This window comes from Enhydra lutris, unplaced genomic scaffold, assembly GCF_002288905.1.
Source record: "Enhydra lutris kenyoni isolate GAN:26980312 unplaced genomic scaffold, ASM228890v2 scaffoldscaffold6, whole genome shotgun sequence".
NCBI classification, from domain to species: Eukaryota; Metazoa; Chordata; class Mammalia; order Carnivora; family Mustelidae; genus Enhydra; species Enhydra lutris.
Genome location: NW_019154090.1, coordinates 28,545,155 through 28,558,531, shown reverse-complemented (window position 1 = coordinate 28,558,531; position 13,377 = coordinate 28,545,155).

Sequence of the window (13,377 nt, the reverse complement as noted above, 5' to 3'; positions counted from 1 at the left end):
TTAACCACCTGAGCCTCCCAGGTGCCCCAGAAAATTATTGTTTTAAAAGCAGATCAAAAAAGCAGACAACCCAACAGAGAAATGGGAAAAAGACTTGAACAAACAAACCCTTCATAAAAGAGAATATCCAAATGGCAAGTAACATCTAACAAGGTGCTCTATTTCATTAGTCATCAGGAAATGCAAATTAAAACCACAGTGTAATACCACTCCCATCATCCAGAAGGGCTACCATGAAAATGACCATAGCAGATGTTAACAAGGATGTGCGGCTACTAAAACTCTCACACATTGCTTGTGGTTGTGTAAAACAGACCAAAGACTTTGGAATAATGTTTGGCAGCATCTAGTAAAATGAACATAGGCATACCCAAAGACTTAGCAATTCCACTCCTGGATGTGTAGCCAAAAGAATTATATACCTATGTTCAGCAAAAGATATACTAGAATGTTTATAAAAAAGACTGAAAACCACGCAGATTTCCATCAATATCAGAATGGAGTAAGAAGTTATTCTTTATCTACACAACTAGAAATCTACATAACAAACTATCCACAAAGCATGGGTGAATTTCACATGCATCATGATGAATGAAAGTTTCCAGACACAAGAGAGACACCCAACGTAATTCCATTTAGGTGAAGTTGAAGGACAGAACAAATTATGGTATTAGAAGTTACAAGAGGGGCACCTGGGTGGCTCCAGCGGTTAAGCAACCAACTCAATTTCAGCACAGGTTGTGATCTCTGTGTCATGGGACTGAGCCCTGAGTTGGGCTCTGCGCTCAGTGATGCGTCTGCTTGAGATACTCTCTTCCTCTCCCTCTGCTCCTCCCCTTGCTCACTCACTCACTCTCTCACTCTCTCTGAAATAAATAAATGAATAAATAAACAAAATCGTGAAAAATTAAATTAAGAAAAGAAATCACAAGACTAGAAGGGGATACAAATAGGGCTTTTGGGATTCTGGAAAATTTTTTTCCTTTCCTTTTTTTTTTTTTTAATTGAATATGGTTGACACACAATGTTACATGAGTTTCAGGTGTATCACATAGTGATTGGACAAGTCTGTATGTTACACTATGCTCATCATAAATAAAGCTACCACCAGTCACCACACAAGGCTGCCCCAGTACCGTTGACTATATTCCATATGCTGTGGCTTTCATGCCCATGGCTTATCATTCTCTAACAGGAAGCCTGTACCTCCCACTTCCCTTCACTTATTTTGCCCATCCCCCCACACACTTCCCCTGGCAAATTTTTTTCTTGATCTAGATGATGGTTATACAGATGTGTTCATTTTGTGAAAATTCACTGAGCTGTACACTAATGATTATGCACTTTCCCAGATGAACGTTAAGCCTCAATAAAATTTATATTGAAAAAAAAGCAGGTCAGAACCTGCTTTGGTTCCGTATCTACATTTCAGACAACAGAAAGCAATTTTTGACAGGAGAGAGAAGACGATATTCTAGTTCTCTCTCTCCCTCTCTCTCTCAGTAAGTCGTATTATTTATTGAGCTATAAATTCCATGCAATAAAATTCACCATATCTGTGTACAATCTGATGAGCTCTGAAAATGGACAGTGATATGCCCACCACCACAATGATGGTCTAGAAAGGATTTGCTTGTTTTCTACAGCTGATCCCTTCTCTTTACCAACTGGCCTTTCTTTTTTTAAATTAATTTATTTACTTAAGTAATCTCCACACCCAACGTGGGGCTCAAACTCGTGACCTCAAGGTCAGGAGTCGCACGCTCCACCAACTGAGCCAGTCAGGTGCCCCATGCTTTTGAAACTTCATTGTAGTCTTCCCCATGCTAGAATTTTGTATTAAACGGAGTGTTCAGATATTCTCTTGAAGACGATTTCCTTCAGACATGACAGCATACAGGAGGTTACAATTAGGTTGAACTGCATGTGTCACGCTGCATTTGTCCCTTAATACTATTACATCTACCCTGACAAAATGCACAAGGTCATTCCTGAATGTTCTGTGTGAAAATGAAACTGGCTGGTCAAAGGCTGCATACCCTAAACTCAAAGAAGGATGATGTATGAGGTGAGGAATGCCCCCAGGGAACCCCAGAGGTCCAAGCCAAGACCCAGGGAGCAATGGCATGAAAGACTATAGTTGGCAGCTTAACAAAAGAAAGACTTCTCCAAAAGCTGAAGTTTATCAAACTCTGGAATGTGCTGAACCCGAGGCAAGCCAGCTTCCTGTCCAGAATGGACAGAAAGGCAAAATAGTTAAACCCGAAGGCATCACAGAGAGGATCCAGGCAGGCCATTGGGCTCAGTGGCTTCTAATGCCTCTTCCAAGTCTTATCATCCCATGACAGCTAATTGGGCTCTCAAGCAAATCACAAATATTTTTGATGTCAAGTAGACTAAAGCAAAAAAACTGCATTTGTCAAGCATACATTTTACAACAAGCCTGGAATCTCCAGCTACAGTGAGGGGACATAACTTGAGATTAAAGAAGCTTATTGGGAGGAACAAAAAACACAAGAAACATGTATAATTAGAAGATAATGAGCCTGCATTTTTTTTCCTCATCAATTTTAGGAGCAGTTTCCAGTCTGTGAAATGAAGGAGGAAGTAGAAGAGATGTTTCTCAAGGCAATGTCTCCGCACTCGCTAAGACTCTCACCTCCTCTGTGCAATTAACACAGCAGACTAGGTGAGCCCCAGAGAACATTCACTGGGCCTCCGAGGGGCTCAGCTGAGCACTGCACAGGATAGGACATGAATGAGCTACCATCCTTGCCTTCAAAGTAGAGTAAGTCTGTGCACAAAGCCAGTCTGGGCCAGCCCAGCACGCTGTAATGGGGAACAGCGCAAACTCCCATAAGAGCAAAGGACAAGTTAAGGCTTGAAGGAGAATAGGTTGCTTCCCCTGGACCTGAAGAACAGGCTGATGGTCCATGATGAGATACATCACAGCATGCTTGGGAGAAGTTCCCGAAAGCCAGGCCATTTGTTTATTTATTTATTTTTTTATCTGCCTTGAGAATTGAGTCTTGAGAATCTGGAGACATGACCAGGAAATGTTGGCTTCCATCCATTTGGTTCAAGAGGCACTTAGTAGAGTTTACTACAAACAATAATATTAGTAACAAAATGAGCTGGGACTCCAAATAAATGGGTTCTGTATCTAAGATTGGAAGAGCTCAGCTGAGCCTTGCTCTCGCCATCTGAAAATAAATGAGATGGTCAGAAATCAATGGTTTCTACCTGTGCTCTGTGGAATGGCAGGAGTAAGAGGGGGCTGGGGGGTGGGGGTGACCCCCACACTTGCTCCGCCCACACTGCCTCTACTTTTTCGGGTTTCCTTTGAATAAAGAGCTGTGCTACTCTATAAAGTTAAAATACAGGGCTTACTAAATAGGTCAATGGGACTGTTTTGCATCTGGAGTCTGGGCCTTGAAGGATCTCCTCCAAGTTCAGGACATTCTGTGATTTACTGCTTTCTATCACTATGATATATTTTTAAAAAGATTTTATTTATTTATTTGACAGAGAGAGAGAGTGCACCCAAGCAGGGGCAGAGGGAGAGGGAGAAGCAGGCTCCCTGCTGAGCAGGGAGCTCTAAGTGGGGCTCCATTCCAGGACCCTGGGATCATGACCTGAGCTGAAGGCTCTCTCTTCTCATGTCATATTGTTTTTCTCCTTTGTCTCCTTAATTTCCCCGTTCACTTTCCTTTCCTTTTAGATAAAAAGGAATGAACATAGCAGGCCTGAGACCATCATCAGAAAAACCTACTTGCAGAATTGGCCCTTGGCTAATTGATGTCTGGGACCTTAGACATGGAGGGGGGGTTCCCCACATTCCCTAAATGATGAGGGGCTCATTGTGCTAAACGATATAAACCATGTGGTTAAAGTTTTCCTTCTGGGCGTCTGGAGTTTTGGCCCATGCTGGAGGAGATTGCCTGTGTCTCTGACTCCCGATAAAACCGCAGGGTCTTGGATGCAGGTAAGCAAACGTTTCAGAACTGTTATCATAGTTCCTTGTTGTGGGTATTAAGCATGACCTGCACAACTTCCCGGCGAGACTCAGAGGCTGGCACGTGGTGTCCTCTTTGCTCTGCAGCCTGCACCCCTCTTTCCTTCACGGATTTTGCTCCGTGTCCTTTGACAGCCATACATCCTGCAGCCATCCACAGCCTGGGAGGAGTCCCGCTGCTCAGGCAGGGAACCAGGGCGGGGGCGTCTTGGGGACCCTGACTCTGGGCCTCCCTAGAAAGACCCGGACTGAAATCCCTCCTGGGGAAAGGAAGAACAAAAGGGCAGACGATGAGGAGCACTTGGGATCCGGGTGTCTGTGGAGATGCAGCTGGTGAACAACAGTGCCTGAGCCACTGCTTGTCCCCAAGAGTCACCAAGGAGTATGCAGGTGACAGCTCCCAGAACTGGCTTGTTGCTGGCTCCCCTGGCTGCTTTAGGCTAGAACGAGGCATCCAGCCTGGATGGTCTCTTTGGGTTTTCTCCTCCAGGCAGGGGAATAGAGGCCCAGATGTTCTAAAAGATAAGCTGGAAGGCCATGGGTGGCAGGGTGGGGGGGGGGGGCAAAATTTGCATTGTTCTTTCCTCCAAGAGGGAGGGAAAAATGAATTCCCAGGAGCAAAACTTTATTTATTTATTTATTTAGAAAATATTTTATTTATTTATTTGACAGAGAGAGACAGAGCAAGAGCAGGAACATAAGCAGGGGGAGTGGGAGAGGGAACAGCAGGGTTCCTACTGAGCAGGGAACCCGATGCGGGGCTCGATCCCAGAACCCTGGGATCATGACCTGAGCCGAAGGCAGACGCTTAACCGACTGAGCCACCCAGGTGCCCCCAGGAGACAATCTTTAAACCAGCTGGGGTCAGGCAACCTTTTCTTCAGGCCCACACTATTTGCAATGAGAAAAATAAACAAGCGGTTTTAGAATGGCTTTGTATTTTGTGGATCTGACATTTGGATGTGTGGGGGAAAGGGTTATAGGCTTGTAATTTCATAAATGTTAGAGGGATCATCCCAATCAGGGAAACTGGAAAAAAAAAAGTATTTGGTGAAACAAAAGTCCTTGCTTTTTTGAGCACATTAGAATTTAAACTCTCTGGATAATTAAAGCAGCAGAAGTTTCTATATTGATGATTTACCATGATTTTTTTGCCTGTAGGAGCCTCTGGGGAAAGCAACAGATATGAAGAGAGACTCACGAGCTGAACACACACTTTGGAGTTTTAAAAAGCCGTTTTTAGTAGTTAATGACCTCCTGTGAATTATATCCGATCTTGTAAACTCTGACAGTCACCGGCTGGGGATTTTCTTGCCAGCCATGCATGTTTTTGAGTGGGTCAACTTGAAGTCTAGGATGATGAGGCAGAAAGCCCTGCATGTCACCCCGGCTGGGAAGCCAACCCTCTGGCCCTCCTGTGCCTGCCTTTTTCGCTTGTCAGAGAAATGCCTTAGCCCTGCTGGGAGTCCTGAATTCATGGATCCTAATTGCCTGGGCCAGACTGGGAGCTGAAATCTGATTCTGTCTGCTCTGGGCCATTTCAGCCTCCGTTGAGCTGACCTGAAATCTGCCACAGGCCCAAGTAAAGCAGAACCTCCACGCTGGGGCTGGTGTGGGTAGAGGGCACTCCTTGGGGATCCTAAACTATGAGGATGTCATGGATCTGGCTGGGCTGTCTGGGTCACACACAGATGTCCCCAGGAAAGGATTTAGGCTCTGATGGGGTATCTGAAATGGAGCTCCTGATAGGACCTGTAAATCTGATATGGAGACCGGCTGCATTCTAACTTGAGATTTCTGCCAGAAGCTGCAAGTCATGGGCCCTGTGAGCCCTTTGCCCTCTTCTGACAGCTGGGACCCTGGACCGCCTCTGGGACCTTCCTCGCCACTGTGGCTGGTCAGGCTCAGCTTGGAACCACGTACTGTCCCACTGCCACCCCGGCTCCTGGAGCTCACACCCTGTGAGGCATTTTGCTTATTAAATACTGCTTTCTGCTCTCTGGATCGAAGAATAGGAGAAAAGGGATAAGAGGTTATGTAAAACCCACTTAGAACCTGGGATTTCATCCCGACCAGTTCTGGACCAGGATGATCTTTCTGGTGCAGGTGTATGAAAACATTTTTCTCTGAGAGTGCTTTTGTCCCTCCTGCATACAACCCTTCCAGGAGAGATTTTGGATGCCAGTAGGGGATGATTTTAAAATGTAAAGTTATGATTGTTAAATGGGACACACTGAGTTTGAAACAGCAGAAAAACAACAACAAAACCAAAACGCCAGCGTCCAGAGCGGTGCAGGGAACAGTCATGCCCTGGTTTTCAGAGCTGTCTCTGGAAGCTTCCCCCTCTTCCTGAAGGAAACCTCCCTGAGCTGCCTCTGCAAACTGCTGGGAAGCTTTCAACTCACACTGCCTGCTGAGTGTCTGATCACAGCTGACAGCCTGACGGGGACGGCAGCGGGTGGTAGCCCCGCTCCCCCACGCAGAACACTGAACACTTCCAGATGCCTCCACCCTCCAACTCTAGTCACAGACAGCCAACCTTGGTTAACTGACAGCCTCGGGCAGTCCCTCTGAATCTGGGGAATGAACTGAATTAGTGGGATGGGGCCGGGAGCCTGTGGCCAGAGTTCCCAGGATAGGAGGCCACCCAGCCCCCCTGCCCCAGGGTCCCTGTTAACCTGGTCTGAGTCCCATACCTGTTGGCTCTTTGGTTCCAGGGGGACGATGTGTGACCTCTGGGCCACACTTCCTGTGTGCCCACCTCCCATCACCACTTCGGCCCTGGCAAGCCTTCAGGCAAGCCTCAACAGACTGGCCAGAGCTGTGCTGTACCTTGGGCCAGTCCAAAAAGGTTTACTCTAAAGCATAAGAAGGAAGCCACCTGGTTTTTAAAGACAGACCCTCTGATTCCCAAGCTTTATCTTAACTGGCAAAGTCTAGAACCCCCAGCCCTAGAACCCTGAAGTCCAGAATCCATGACTGAGCTCAGTACTGCTGGGTGCTTTCTCCCTGCCGGCTGGGTGATCATAATTGTGCTGTAAAGATGCTTGGCCGAGGGCCAAGGGGTTGGGGTTCTGTGTAGAACAGAGCGAACATATCCAGCCCGAGGCCGCCGTTTTTAGAAAGGCTTCAGAAGTTTGGGCCTTGGCTGATGTGGGGGATACGGATTTGGGGATGGTTCTCACTATTCCAGAAATAAGGAGTGGCTCTCTGTACTGGCTGTTTGTACCAATAGCATGGTGTATGCAGAACGTCTTTCCTTCTGGGAGATTAGAACTTGGCTACCTGCCAGGCAGAGGGCACCTACATGATTGACCCCCAAAAATGCCTTGCACCGCCGGGATCAGTCCAGCTTCCTTGGTGGACAACGTTTCACCCATGTTGGGGGAGAGCAGAATTAAGCGCATCCCAGGGGACTCCCCTGGGAGAGAGCCACATCACAGTCCTGAAAGCCCCTGCCAGCTCTCCTCCTGAACCTGCCCCATCTCGGAACCTTCCACCCCACCCCCACCCCCACCCCACAGTGTGAGCACAGCTGTGCAGGAGTCCTGCTAACAAATCGTGGAACCCCCGCTGGCCTCGAACACACCAACACAGTATGGAAAAAGAACGGGAGTGACACCTGGGTGGCTCAGTCAGTTAAGTGTCTGCTTTCGGCTCAGGTCATGATCCCAGAGTCCTGGGATTGAGTTCCATGCTTGGTGGAGAACCTCTTTCTCCCTCTGCCTGCCTCTCCTCCTGCTTGGGCTCTCACTCTCTCTCTAACAAACAAATAAATAAAATCTTAAAAAAAAGGAAAAAAAAAAAAACCCAGGAAGGATGAAAGAGGTTTATAGGAGGGGGAGAAAGAGCCCAGTACCAGAAGCTGGGGAAAGGGACAAAGAAAGGAAGTGAGGGCAAGGGTCAGTAAAGCAGTGGGATGGATTTGGTGGCTGCTGGGGCTACCACACCCAACGGGAATGCTGGGGTCATGGAAGAATTCGGAGGACAATCCTCGGCTGAACCCCGATTGCCCCAGGAAACAGAATGGCTAACACCCTCAACTCTACCCAGACGCATGGGCAGAAAGGATGGTCCTTTACAGGATGGACGAGATCTGAGAGCTCCCGTGCAGTTTACTGGACCACCTGCGAGACAGACAGGTCCAGGATTATTACTGTTCTTAACTCATCGTGTTGAAAGCCTTCCTGCTCCTCGCACCAAAACTGCCCCCTCTGTGTGTGGTTCTTTGATAAAACTTCCCATGATCGGCCGTGTGTGTTGGTATCCCATGCACACTTGTCTTTTCTCCAGTACTTTAAAGTCCTTTAAAAAGGCATGGTCTGAATGTTTCTCTCTCCTCTTGTCATTTTTTTTTTTTTTTTTTTTTTGAGTGCGGGAGGAGATAATCTCATCTCAGGATAAATGTATTGCGGGAAGATAATGAAAATAAAGCAATAAAAATCACATGCCATCCCTATTTTAGTCATCTCTGTGTCCCACCCAGATCCAAGAATAACCTGGCACGAAGAAGGTGTTTGATCAAGAAGTCATTGATCTGTTGTCAGCTAAAAGTGCTAGTCATGGCGACACCTGCTTCCCAGGGCTGTCTGGGAGGTTATGTGAGCTAATGTGAGCTAATGGATGGAAGTGAACTTTATAAACGGCAAAGTGCTTTGGAGAGCTAAACTATTATTAGAGCTAATAATAATTATGCACAATCAACCTTACATTCATTTTCTAAAATCTTGAAGAAGAGGACTGTATGTTCCAAGCAAGCTGATGATTTGCCTCTAGGAGCCTGATTCTCACATTCATAGATAGGGACTTGAGGAGCCGAGGGTTCTAAAAGACCTACTCAAGGTCACACATTTGTCCCTGTATTGATCTCTGGTTTCTCCCCAGAAGTGAGATTTGACTTTATAGTTGGTTCTCACTTGATTTCTGAGACATTCTGTAAGAGTTTCAACACTATGAGCTTTTTCTCTGCTTGTTTCCCTTTTTCCTTTTGATTACCAAAATTGCCACAAAGCTTTAATAGCCCAGAAATGGCATGCTATCCCTTTTTGGAGAGGTGGACAGAATGTGAGTATTGGAATGGATAGATCTGGGCTTGAAACTAGGTTCTGCTTCTTACTAGCCTGGCAACTTCGAATAAATGTCTTGATTTCCACGGGATTTACTCATCTGCAAAGTGGGACACTAATAGCTACTTTCTAAAGTTAGGAGGATGAGGGGCGCCTGGGTGGCTCAGTGGGTTAGGCCGCTGCCTTCGGCTCAGGTCATGATCTCAGGGTCCTGGGATCGAGTCCTGCGTCGGGCTCTCTGCTTGGCGGGGAGCCTGCTTCCCTCTCTCTCTCTCTCTCTCTCTCTCTCTCTCTGCCTGCCTCTCCGTCTACTTGTGATCTCTCTGTCAAATAAATAAATAAAATCTTTAAAAAAAAATAAAATAAAGTTAGGAGGATGAAAGATAAGGCATGTGGAGCCTCTAGACCAGGTACCTCAGAGACACTGCAAATAATAATAGTAATAATAATAGTTGAGTACCTGTGCCATTGTCACTGTTATTATTAATAAGTTGAAACAGGACAAAGAAGAATGACAAATTTTGGCTTGGAGAACCCTAGTAAAACTGGTCTAGCAGGTCCCTTGTGAAACCAACCTCAAAAGGTCTTTCTCCCCCAAGATACCACAAAAATAAGACCTTCAAGTCAGCAATTTCCACCTCTGAGATGAGGCACCGACTAGAATCAAAAGTCTCACCCGGTGCAGGATTCCTTTCCAGCATCGGCTCCCCTGTCTCCCCGTGAGTCACTCTGCAGAGGAGACAAGGGCAGGAACAGTGGAATTTATCACCACTTCTCATGAGTGAGTGTCTGTGGCAATGACAAAGGGAAGATCAGGGTGGGGAAGGGCAAATAAAAACTTTGATGAAGAGACCCAGGACTGGGTAGGAACAAGCCATGAGCAGAGAGGGAACGTGTCAGCCTGAAATCTCACGTCATGATGATACCTTCTTAACTCAATGATCTCTTTGTAAAAATACCAGTAGTTGGGGTCAAACTATAACAGATGGAAAATGGAGGTCGAGGGAGGGGGGGTTTGCGGAGCTGTCACCGTAATCAGAAAAAGGCACCGGGTCAGGGAGCAGGGAGGGAGCTTCAGGGTTATCAAGTCTGGTGATGTTCCCCATGTCAGCGGTAGTCTTTCAGAGATGCTACAGGACCCCAACAAATCACGAAGCCTTTCTTGCCAAGAGGATGGCTTGCTGCTTGAGAAACCTCTTCGGGCCTTTTTTTTTTTTTTTTTTAAAGATTTTATTTATTTATTTGACCCAGAAAGACCACAAGTAGGCAGAGAGGCAGGCAGAGAGAGAGGAGGAAGCAGGCTCCCTGCTGAGCAGAGAGCCCGATGCGGGATTCGATCCCAGGACCCTGAGATGGTGACCTGAGCTGAAGGCAGAGGCTTTAACCCACTGAGCCACCCAGGCGCCCCCCTCTTTGGGCTTTTAATTTGTTTTTGTTCTGGTCCTAAAGACCTAAAAATTAGCGATGTATGCCAGCGCCTATCTTTTATAGATGGAACCTAAAGCCCAGAGAGGACAATTAACTTGCTCAGAGAAACACGAGGGCAAGCCTGGGTCTTCAGCCTGTCTGTCCGGCTTCCCTGTCCCCTGTAGGAATTGTCGACAGACACATGGATGACCCATTCCAGTTGACAGATGATGTCAGCCATGAGACTCTCTACTTTTCCGAAAGCTAAAGGAGGCCTTCATGACTTGAGACTCAGAGGGCTTCAAAATTTGGGGATTGGAGTTTCCAGCTTCCTGAAACATGGCTTCTCCAGACTGCTCTTAACTAACCTCGTGTCCCAGCTTCTTAATCAAGTCTCTTTTACATGTTGTCCCCTCACTATCCTACCCCTTGGGCTTGGCCTGTGCCCACACTGTGCATGAGTGACAGGTGCTAGGCTTCTCTGCTCCCAGTGCCGCTGGCTCTCACTGGGCCTGCGTGGGCTCCCTGCAGTGCCCAGGCAGCTCATCAATTCCATCCTTGAGTCCTCGAGTTCTTAAAACCGGAAAAAGCCTTGGAGACCATCTAAACAAGGAAACTGAGGTGCAGAAGGCCTTGCGACTCCTACAAAGCCACACAGTAAAGCAAGGGTCAAATTCAGGTCACTTAATCCAACACCCAAGTCCAATACCTTTCCAATAATCACACCACTATTCTCCTTTTTAATTTAACTCAGTTTATTTTTTTAAAGATTTTATGTATTTATGCATTTATTTATTTATTTGATAGAGAGAGAGAGAGAGAGAGAGAGAGCATGAGTGTGTGCACGTGGGGGGAGAAAGAGAGGGGGAAGGAGAGAGAATCCCAAGAAGACTCCCATGTTGAGCACAGAGCCCAGCGTGGGGCTCGAGTCCACAACCCTGAGATCATGACCTGAGCCCAAATGAAGAGTCAGATGCTTACCCAACTGAGCCACCCAGGTGCCCCCTCTTTCAATTCAGCTTAAATCAACACACACTGATGGACTGTCTGACATGCATTTCAGGAAAGGGGGAGAAGGAAGAAAGATGCATGAGAAAAGGGCAGAAACCATCCAAAAGCAGCTGCAAGGGAGACCAGGATGTAAAGGGTGCGTTGGTCATCCTTAAGAAGCTTATAATCCAAAAGGAAAGGTAAGGCAAGTACTTAACAGGAAGCAAAATATGAGGGCCCTAAAAAGGTTCATACATGCTAGATAAAAGCACAGGAAGTTTAAGATGCTTACAAAAGGCTTGAGGGAGGAGGCAATATTTAAAAGCATTTCAATCATTTAACAGCCCATTCGAACTTCCTTCTAGCCGGCCCTTGGAAGCTAGAGAGCTAAAAAGCTTCCTCAACTCCCTTACAGTTGGGGGTGGCTAGGTGACTCCTTTCCAGCCAAGGAGGTAGAAACAGATTTCTCCCAGGGGAGATTCTACCTCTTCTTCCTTCCTGCCTGGATTGGAACTTGGGAAATGCCCAGACGATAGTCGCTCTCATGACAGCAGGTGGAGAAGGGCCTATAGAAAAAACTGGTTCCTGAAAGGAGCCCAGGATGGAGCGTCCATACCAGCCACAAAGGGCCTGCCCCTTAACTTCTGGTTGCATGAGATTAATTCCATTTAATTCGGCCAGTGGAGCAGAACTTCTCCTAGATGGGAAGAGAGCAGCTGAACCCAAATCTGGGAGGTTCAGAGGCCTTGGAAAAGTCATCAGATTTCATCAAGCGGAGGCAGAGGGCAAGATGGGTGTAGGCCGATGCTCCAGGACGGGGAAAGCATGGGACATGTCCTTGGTAAGGTGGGATCGAGGACAGAGGGAGGTAGGAAGAGCAGCAGAGAAAGGCAGCTGGCAGGGGTGGGGGAGTGAGAGAACCCCCATGGGGCTACTGGTGTGTGAGGAGACCTCATTTGGAAAGCCGAGAAGAGGTGTCGAGGGAAGGGAGGTCTTGGGGAGTTAATGTTGATTCTTGGCACTAAATGCCAGGTGCCTCAGTGAGCGTGTCTTGGGCCCTGGTTGAGCAGGCTGGGCGGCTGGGGAGGAGCCCTGGGCGAGAGTGGGTGGCCTATTCATTCTAATGCGCAGTGCGCGTGTTACATTCCTGTCTGCTTAGTGTTTCCGTGGCATGTCGGGAACCACAGTACCGCAAACTCACTCCCATTCTGCAGGCACTAACCCTGGCCCGGCCACTTTCCTCCCACAGCCAGATGTCATGTGGCAAACCACAGGTAGGGCCCTCTGGCTGCTCTGTGAGCCCCGCCACAAGCATCACTGACAATGCTTGCAGCTGGAAGCAGTAAGAAGGCAAATACACAGTCGACCCTCGAATGATGCAGGGGTGAGGGGCGCTGGCCCGTGTGCAGCCAAAAATCTGCATGTAACTTTTGACTCCTCAAAATCATAACTTCTAGTAGCCTGCCTTTGTCCAGAAGCCTTACGGATAACATAAAAAGTCGATTGGCACTTATTTTGTAATTTTGTATGCTGTTTATGTATTACATACTGTAATCTTCCCATAAAGTAGGCTAGAGAAAATACAACATTTAGAAAACCGTAAGGAAGAGAAAATACATTTTCATTACTCTACTGTTTCACTGGGGAAAAAAAAATTCGCCCATGAGCAGCCTCAGGCAGTTTAAGCCTGTGCTATTTAAGGGTCAAATGCCTACGTGCAAATAAATAGGATCTGGGATCATGTACAGGCAAATGGAAGTGGGAAAGATATCCAATCTGATGGCCCTGAACAAGTTTAAGAAACTCTGGGCAATTACATGAAATAAATTCTTCCCAGGAAGCTCTTGTCTGTGAGTATGTTTCCCTAATTCCGACACTTGAGCTTCAGAGGCAGTGAGA